Source organism: Tachypleus tridentatus, unplaced genomic scaffold (assembly GCF_004210375.1).
Source record: "Tachypleus tridentatus isolate NWPU-2018 unplaced genomic scaffold, ASM421037v1 Hic_cluster_1, whole genome shotgun sequence".
NCBI classification, from domain to species: domain Eukaryota; kingdom Metazoa; phylum Arthropoda; class Merostomata; order Xiphosura; family Limulidae; genus Tachypleus; species Tachypleus tridentatus.
Window position 1 is genome coordinate 27,950,048 of NW_027467777.1, and position 10,213 is coordinate 27,960,260.

The window sequence follows — 10,213 nt, forward strand, 5'->3', positions numbered from 1 at the left end:
GTGTAACGACATTATGAGGAACAGGTACTTACAAAGTTATGGATGGACGGAGTTTGTGTAACGACATTATGAGGAACGGTACTTACAAAGTTATGGATGGACGGAGTTTGTGTAACGACACATTGTGAGGAACAGTACTTACAAGATTATGGATGGATGGAGTTTGTGTACATTGTGAAGGTACTTACATTAGTGTATGGACAGTACGGAGTGTGTAACTGTGTAACGACATTATGAGGAACGGTACTTACTACAAAGTTATGGATGGACGGAGTTTGTATAACTGTGTAACGACATTATGAGGAACGGCTTATTAGTGGTAACGACATTACAAAGTTATGGATGGACGGAGTGTGTAACGTGAGGAACGGTACTTACAAAGTTATGGATGGACGGAGTTTGTGTAACGACATTATGAGGAACGGTACTTACAAAGTTATGGATGGACGGAGTTTGTGTAACGACATTATGAGGAACGGTACTTACAAAGTTATATGGATGGACGGAGTTTGTGTAACGACATTATGAGGAACAGTACTTACAAAGTTATGGATGGACGGAGTTTGTGTAACGACATTATGAGGAACGGTACTTACAAAGTTATGGATGGACGGAGTTTGTGTAACGACATTATGAGGAACGGTACTTACAAAGTTATGGATGGACGGAGTTGTGTAACGACACTGTGTAACGGACATTATGAGGAACGGTACTTAGTTGTGTAAGACATTATGAGGAATGGTATGGACGGAGTTATGGATGGACGGATTGTGTAACGACATTATGAGGAACGGTACTTACAGAGTTATGGATGGACGGAGTTTGTGTAATTGTGTAAAGACATTATGAGGAATGGTACTTACAAAGTTAAAACAAATGGATGGACTGAGTATGTGTAACTGTGTAACGACATTATGAGGAACGGTACTTACAGAGTTATGGATGGACGGAGTTTGTGTAAACTGTGTAACGACATTATGAGGAACGGTACTTACAGTTTATTGAGTTATGGATGGACGGAGTTTGTGTAACTGTGTAACGACATTATGAGGAACGGTACGACTTATTACAAAGTTATGGATGGACGGGTTTGTGACACTATGAGGAACAGACGACATTATGAGGAACGGTACTTACAAAGGTTATGGATGGACGGAGTTTGTGTAACGACATTACTTGAGGAACGGTACTTATAAAGTTATGGATGGACGGAGTTTGTGTAACGACATTATGAGGAACGGTACTTACAAAGTTATGGATGGACGGAGTTTGTGTAACGACATTATGAGGAACGGTACTTACAAAGTTATGGATGGACGGAGTTTGTGTAACTGTGTAACGACAGTTTGTGTAATGAGGAACGGTACTTACAAAGTTATGGATGGACGGAGTTTGTGTGAGGAACGACATTATGAGGAACGGTACAGTACAAAGTTATGGATGGACGGAGTTTGTGTAACGACATTAGTTGTGAGGAACAGTACTTCTACAAAGTTATGGATGGACGGAGTTTGTGTAACGACATTATGAGGAACGGTACTTACAAAGTTATGGATGGACGGAGTTTGTGTAACGACATGAGGAACAGTGACAGAGTTATGGATGGACTGAAGAACGGCACTTACAAAGTTATGGATGGACGGAGTTTGTGAAACGACATTATGAGGAACGGTACTTACAAAGTTATGGATGGACGGAGTATGTGTAACTGTGTAACGACATTATGAGGAACGGTACTTACAGAGTTATGGATGGACGGAGTTTGTGTAACTGTCTAACGACATTATGAGGAACGGTACTTACAAAGTTATGGATGGACGGAGTTTGTGTGACGACATTGTGAGGAACAGTACTTATAAATTATGGATGGACGGAGTTTTTATAACGGCATTATGAGGAACGGTACTTACAAAGTTATGGATGGACGGAGTTTGTGTAACGACATTATGAGGAACGGTACTTACAAAGTTATGGATGGACGGAGTTTGTGTAACGACATTATGAGGAACGGTACTTACAAAGTTATGGATGGACGGAGTTTGTGTAACGACATTATGAGGAACGGTACTTACAAAGTTATGGATGGACGGAGTTTGTGTAACTGTGTAACGACATTATGAGGAACGGTACTTACAGAGTTATGGATGGACGGAGTTTGTGTAATTGTGTAACGACATTATGAGGAACGGTACTTATTAGTGCGTAAAGACATTAAAACAAATGGTACTTACAAAGTTGTGGTTGGACTGAGTATGTGTAACTGTGTAACGACATTATGAGGAACGGTACTTACAGAGTTATGGATGGACGGAGTTTGTGTAACGACATTGTGAGGAACGGTACTTATAAAGTTATGGATGGACGGAGTTTGTGTAACGACATTATGAGGAACGGTACTTACAAAGTTATGGATGGACGGAGTTTGTGTAACGACATTATAAGGAACCGTGCTTACAAAGTTATGGATGGACGGAGTTTGTGTAACTGTGTAACGACATTATGAGGAACGGTACTTATTAGTGTGTAAAGACATTAAAACAAATGGTACTTACAAAGTTGTGGTTGGACTGAGTATGTCTAACTGTCTAACGACATTATGAGGAACGGTACTTACAAAGTTATGGATGGACGGAGTTTGTGTGACGACATTGTGAGGAACAGTACTTATAAATTATGGATGGACGGAGTTTGTGTAACGACATTATGAGGAACGGTACTTACAAAGTTATGGATGGACGGAGTTTGTGTAACGACATTATGAGGAACGGTACTTACAAAGTTATGGATGGACGGAGTTTGTGTAACGACATTATGAGGAACGGTACTTACAAAGTTATGGATGGACGGAGTTTGTGTAACTGTGTAACGACATTATGAGGAACGGTACTTACAGAGTTATGGATGGACGGAGTTTGTGTAATTGTGTAACGACATTATGAGGAACGGTACTTATTAGTGCGTAAAGACATTAAAACAAATGGTACTTACAAAGTTGTGGTTGGACGGAGTATGTGTAACTGTGTAACGACATTATGAGGAACGGTACTTACAAAGTTATGGATGGACGGAGTTTGTGTAACGACATTATGAGGAACGGTACTTACAAAGTTATGGATGGACGGAGTTTGTGTAACGACATTATGAGGAACGCTACTTACAAAGTTATGGATGGACGGAGTTTGTGTAACGACATTATGAGGAACGGTACTTACAAAGTTATGGATGGACGGAGTTTGTGTAACTGTGTAACGACATTATGAGGAACGGTTTTTATTAGTGTGTAAAGACATTAAAACAAATGGTACTTACAAAGTTGTGGTTGGACTGAGTATGTGTAACTGTGTAACGACATTATGAGGAACGGTACTTACAGAGTTATGGATGGACGGAGTTTGTGTAATTGTGTAACGACATTATGAGGAACGGTACTTATTAGTGCGTAAAGACATTAAAACAAATGGTACTTACAAAGTTGTGGATGGACGGAGTATTTGTAACTGTGTAACGACATTATGAGGAACGGTACTTACAAAGTTATGGATATACAGAGTTTGTGTAACGACATTATGAGGAACGGTACTTACAGAGTTATGGATGGACGGAGTTTGTGTAACTGTGTAACGACATTATGAGGAACGGTACTTACAAAGTTATGGATGGACGGAGTTTGTGTAACGACACTATGAGGAACGGTACTTACAAAGTTATGGATGGACGGAGTTTGTGTAACGACATTGTGAAGAACGGTACTTACAAAGTTATGGATGGACGGAGTTTGTGTAACGACATTGTGAGGAACGGTACTTACAAAGTTATGGATGGACAGAGTTTGTGTAACGACATTTTGAGGAACGGTACTTACAAAGTTATGGATGGACGGAGTTTGTGTAACTGTGTAACGACATTATGAGGAACGGTACTTACAAAGTTATGGATGGACGGAGTTTGTGTAACGACACTATGAGGAACGGTACTTACAAAGTTATGGATGGACGGAGTTTGTGTAACGACATTATGAGGAACGGTACTTACAAAGTTATGGATGGACGGAGTTTGTGTAACGACATTGTGAGGAACAGTACTTATAAATTATGGATGGACGGAGTTTGTGTAACGACATTATGAGGAACGGTACTTACAAAGTTATGGATGGACGGAGTTTGTGTAACTGTGTAACGACATTATGAGGAACGGTACTTACAGAGTTATGGATGGACGGAGTTTGTGTAATTGTGTAACGACATTATGAGGAACGGTACTTATTAGTGCGTAAAGACATTAAAACAAATGGTACTTACAAAGTTGTGGTTGGACTGAGTATGTGTAACTGTGTAACGACATTATGAGGAACGGTACTTACAGAGTTATGGATGGACGGAGTTTGTGTAACTGTGTAACGACATTATGAGGAACGGTACTTACAGAGTTATGGATGGACGGAGTTTGTGTAACTGTGTAACGACATTATGAGGAACGGTACTTACAAAGTTATGGATGGACGGAGTTTGTGTAACGACATTATGAGGAACGGTACTTACAAAGTTATGGATGGACGGAGTTTGTGTAACGACATTATGAGGAACGCTACTTACAAAGTTATGGATGGACGGAGTTTGTGTAACGACATTATGAGGAACGGTACTTACAAAGTTATGGATGGACGGAGTTTGTGTAACTGTGTAACGACATTATGAGGAACGGTACTTATTAGTGTGTAAAGACATTAAAACAAATGGTACTTACAAAGTTGTGGTTGGACTGAGTATGTCTAACTGTGTAACGACATTATGAGGAACGGTACTTACAGAGTTATGGATGGACGGAGTTTGTGTAACGACATTATGAGGAACGGTACTTACAAAGTTATGGATGGACGGAGTTTGTGTGACGACATTGTGAGGAACAGTACTTATAAATTATGGATGGACGGAGTTTGTGTAACGACATTATGAGGAACAGTACTTACAAAGTTATGGATGGACGGAGTTTGTGTAACTGTGTAACGACATTATGAGGAACGGTACTTACAAAGTTATGGATGGACGGAGTTTGTGTAACTGTGTTACGACATTATGAGGAACGGTACTTACAAAGTTATGGATGGACGGAGTTTGTGTAACGACACTATGAGGAACGGTACTTACAAAGTTATGGATGGACGGAGTTTGTGTAACGACATTGTGAAGAACGGTACTTACAAAGTTATGGATGTACGGAGTTTGTGTAACGACATTATGAGGAACGGTACTTACAAAGTTATGGATGGACGGAGTTTGTGTAACGACATTGTGAGGAACGGTACTTACAAAGTTATGGATGGACAGAGTTTGTGTAACTGTGTAACGACATTATGAGGAACGGTACTTACAGAGTTATGGATGGACGGAGTTTGTGTAATTGTGTAACGACATTATGAGGAACGGTACTTACAAAGTTATGGATGGATTGAGTTTGTGGAACTGTGTAACGACATTATGAGGAACGGTACTTAAAATTTATGGATGGACGGAGTTTGTGTAACGACATTATGAGGAACGGTACTTGTTAGTGTGTAAAGACATTAAAACAAATGGTACTTACAGAGTTATGGATGGACGGAGTTTGTGTAACTGTGTAACGACATTATGAGGAACGGTACTTACAAAGTTATGGATGGACGGAGTTTGTGTGACGACATTGTGAGGAACAGTACTTATAAATTATGGATGGACGGAGTTTGTGTAACGACATTATGAGGAACGGTACTTACAAAGTTATGGATGGACGGAGTTTGTGTAACTGTGTAACGACATTATGAGGAACGGTACTTACAAAGTTATGGATGGACGGAGTTTGTGTAACGACATTATGAGGAACGGTACTTACAGAGTTACGGATGGACGGAGTTTGTGTAATTGTGTAACGACATTATGAGGAACGGTACTTATTTGTGCGTAAAGACATTAAAACAAATGGTACTTACAAAGTTGTGGATGGACGGAGTATGTGTAACTGTGTAACGACATTATGAGGAACGGTACTTACAAAGTTATGGATGGACGGAGTTTGTGTAACGACATTATGAGGAACGGTACTTACAAAGTTATGGATGGACGGAGTTTGTGTGACGACATTGTGAGGAACAGTACTTATAAATTATGGATGGACGGAGTTTGTGTAACGACATTATGAGGAACGGTACTTACAAAGTTATGGATGGACGGAGTTTGTGTAACGACATTATGAGGAACGGTACTTACAAAGTTATGGATGGACGGAGTTTGTGTAACTGTGTAACGACATTATGAGGAAAGGTACTTACAGAGTTATGGATGGACGGAGTTTGTGTAATTGTGTAACGACATTATGAGGAACGGTACTTATTAGTGCGTAAAGACATTAAAACAAATGGTACTTACAAAGTTGTGGTTGGACTGAGTATGTGTAACTGTGTAACGACATTATGAGGAACGGTACTTACAGAGTTATGGATGGACGGAGTTTGTGTAACTGTGTAACGACATTATGAGGAACGGTACTTACAGAGTTATGGATGGACGGAGTTTGTGTAACTGTGTAACGACATTATGAGGAACGGTACTTACAGAGTTATGGATGGACGGAGTTTGTGTAATTGTGTAACGACATTATGAGGAACGGTACTTACAAAGTTATGGATGGACGGAGTTTGTGTAACTGTGTAACGACATTATGAGGAACGGTACTTACAAAGTTATGGATGGACGGAGTTTGTGTAACGACATTATGAGGAACGGTACTTACAAAGTTATGGATGGACGGAGTTTGTGTAACTGTGTAACGACATTATGAGGAACGGTACTCACAGAGTTATGGATGGACGGAGTTTGTGTAACTGTGTAACGACATTATGAGGAACGGTACTTAAAATTTATGGATGGACGGAGTTTGTGTAACGACATTATGAGGAACGGTACTTACAAAGTTATGGATGGACGGAGTTTGTGTGACGACATTGTGAGGAACAGTACTTATAAATTATGGATGGACGGAGTTTGTGTAACGACATTATGAGGAACAGTACCTTACAAAGTTATGGATGGACGGAGTATGTGTAACTGTGTAACGACATTATGAGGAACAGTACTTACAAAGTTATGGATGGACGGAGTTTGTGTAACGACATTATGAGGAACGGTACTTACAAAGTTATGGATGGACGGAGTTTGTGTAACGACATTATGAGGAACGGTACTTACAAAGTTATGGATGGACGGAGTTTGTGTAACGACATTATGAGGAACGGTACTTACAGAGTTATGGATGGACGGAGTTTGTGTAACTGTGTAACGACATTATGAGGAACGGTACTTACAGAGTTATGGATGGACGGAGTTTGTGTAACTGTGTAACGACATTATGAGGAACGGTACTTACAAAATTATGGATGGACGGAGTTTGTGTAACGACATTGTGAAGAACGGTACTTACAAAGTTATGGATGTACGGAGTTTGTGTAACGACATTATGAGGAACGGTACTTACAAAGTTATGGATGGACGGAGTATGTGTAACTCTGTAACGACATTATGAGGAACGGTACTTACAGAGTTATGGGTGGACGGATTTTGTGTAACTGTGTAACGACATTATGAGGAACGGTACTTACAGAGTTATGGATGGACGGAGTTTGTGTAACTGTGTAACGACATTATGAGGAACGGTACTTACAGAGTTATGGATGGACGGAGTTTGTGTAATTGTGTAACGACATTATGAGGAACGGTACTTACAAAGTTATGGATGGATTGAGTTTGTGTAACTGTGTAACGACATTATGAGGAACGGTACTTACAAAGTTATGGATGGACGGAGTTTGTGTAACGACATTGTGAGGAACGGTACTTACAAAGTTATGGATGGACAGAGTTTGTGTAACTGTGTAACGACATTATGAGGAACGGTACTTACAAAGTTATGGATGGATTGAGTTTGTGTAACTGTGTAACGACATTATGAGGAACGGTACTTAAAATTTATGGATGGACGGAGTTTGTGTAACGACATTATGAGGAACGGTACTTACAAAATTATGGATGGACGGAGTTTGTGTAACGACATTATGAAGAACGGTACTTACAAAGTTATGGATGGACGGAGTTTGTGTAACGACATTATGAGGAACGGTACTTACAAAGTTATGGATGGACGGAGTATGTGTAACTGTGTAACGACATTATGAGGAACGGTACTTACAAAGTTATGGATGGACGGAGTTTGTGTAACGACATTATGAGGAACGGTACTTACAAAGTTATGGATGGACGGAGTTTGTGTAACGACATTGTGAGGAACGGTACTTATAAAGTTATGGATGGACGGAGTTTGTGTAACGACATTATGAGGAACGGTACTTACAAAGTTATGGATGGACGGAGTTTGTGTAACGACATTATGAGGAACGGTACTTACAAAGTTATGGATGGACGGAGTTTGTGTAACGACATTATGAGGAACGGTACTTACAGAGTTATGGATGGACGGAGTTTGTGTAACTGTGTAACGACATTATGAGGAACGGTACTTACAGAGTTATGGATGGACGGAGTTTGTGTAACTGTGTAACGACATTATGAGGAACAGTACTTACAGAGTTATGGATGGACGGAGTTTGTGTAACTGTGTAACGACATTATGAGGAACGGTACTTACAAAATTATGGATGGACGGAGTTTGTGTAACGACATTATGAAGAACGGTACTTACAAAGTTATGGATGGACGGAGTTTGTGTAACGACATTATGAGGAACGGTACTTACAAAGTTATGGATGGACGGAGTATGTGTAACTGTGTAACGACATTATGAGGAACGGTACTTACAAAGTTATGGATGGACGGAGTTTGTGTAACGACATTATGAGGAACGGTACTTACAAAGTTATGGATGGACGGAGTTTGTGTAACGACATTGTGAGGAACGGTACTTATAAAGTTATGGATGGACGGAGTTTGTGTAACGACATTATGAGGAACGGTACTTACAAAGTTATGGATGGACGGAGTTTGTGTAACGACATTATGAGGAACGGTACTTACAAAGTTATGGATGGACGGAGTTTGTGTAACGACATTATGAGGAGCGGTACTTATTAGTGCGTAAAGACATTAAAACAAATGGTACTTACAAAGTTGTGGTTGGACTGAGTATGTGTAACTGTGTAACGACATTATGAGGAACGGTACTTACAGAGTTATGGATGGACGGAGTTTGTGTAACTGTGTAACGACATTATGAGGAACGGTACTTACAGAGTTATGGATGGACGGAGTTTGTGTAACTGTGTAACGACATTATGAGGAACGGTACTTACAAAGTTATGGATGGACGGAGTTTGTGTGACGACATTGTGAGGAACAGTACTTATAAATTATGGATGGACGGAGTTTGTGTAACGGCAATATGAGGAACGGTACTTACAAAGTTATGGATGGACGGAGTTTGTGTAACTGTGTAACGACATTATGAGGAACGGTACTTATAGAGTTATGGATGGACGGAGTTTGTGTGACTGTGTAACGACATTATGAGGAACGGTACTTACAAAGTTATGGATGGACGGAGTTTGTGTAACGACATTATGAGGAACGGTACTTACAAAGTTATGGATGGACGGAGTTTGTGTAACGACATTATGAGGAACGGTACTTACAAAGTTATGGATGGACGGAGTTTGTGTAACGACATTATGAGGAGCGGTACTTACAAAGTTATGGATGGACGGAGTTTGTGTAACGACATTATGAGGAACGGTACTTACAAAGTTATGGATGGACGGAGTTTGTGTAACGACATTATGAGGAACGGTACTTACAAAGTTATGGATGGACGGAGTTTCTGTAATTGTGTAACGACATTATGAGGAACGGTACTTACAGAGTTATGGATGGACGGAGTTTGTGTAACGACATTATGAGGAACGGTACTTACAAAGTTATGGATGGACGGAGTTTGTGTAACTGTGTAACGACATTATGAGTAACGGTACTTACAGAGTTATGGATGGACGGAGTTTGTGTAATTGTGTAACGACATTATGAGGAACGGTACTTATTAGTGCGTAAAGACATTAAAACAAATGGTACTTACAAAGTTGTGGTTGGACTGAGTATGTGTAACTGTGTAACGACATTATGAGGAACGGTACTTACAGAGTTATGGATGGACGGAGTTTGTGTAACTGTGTAACGACATT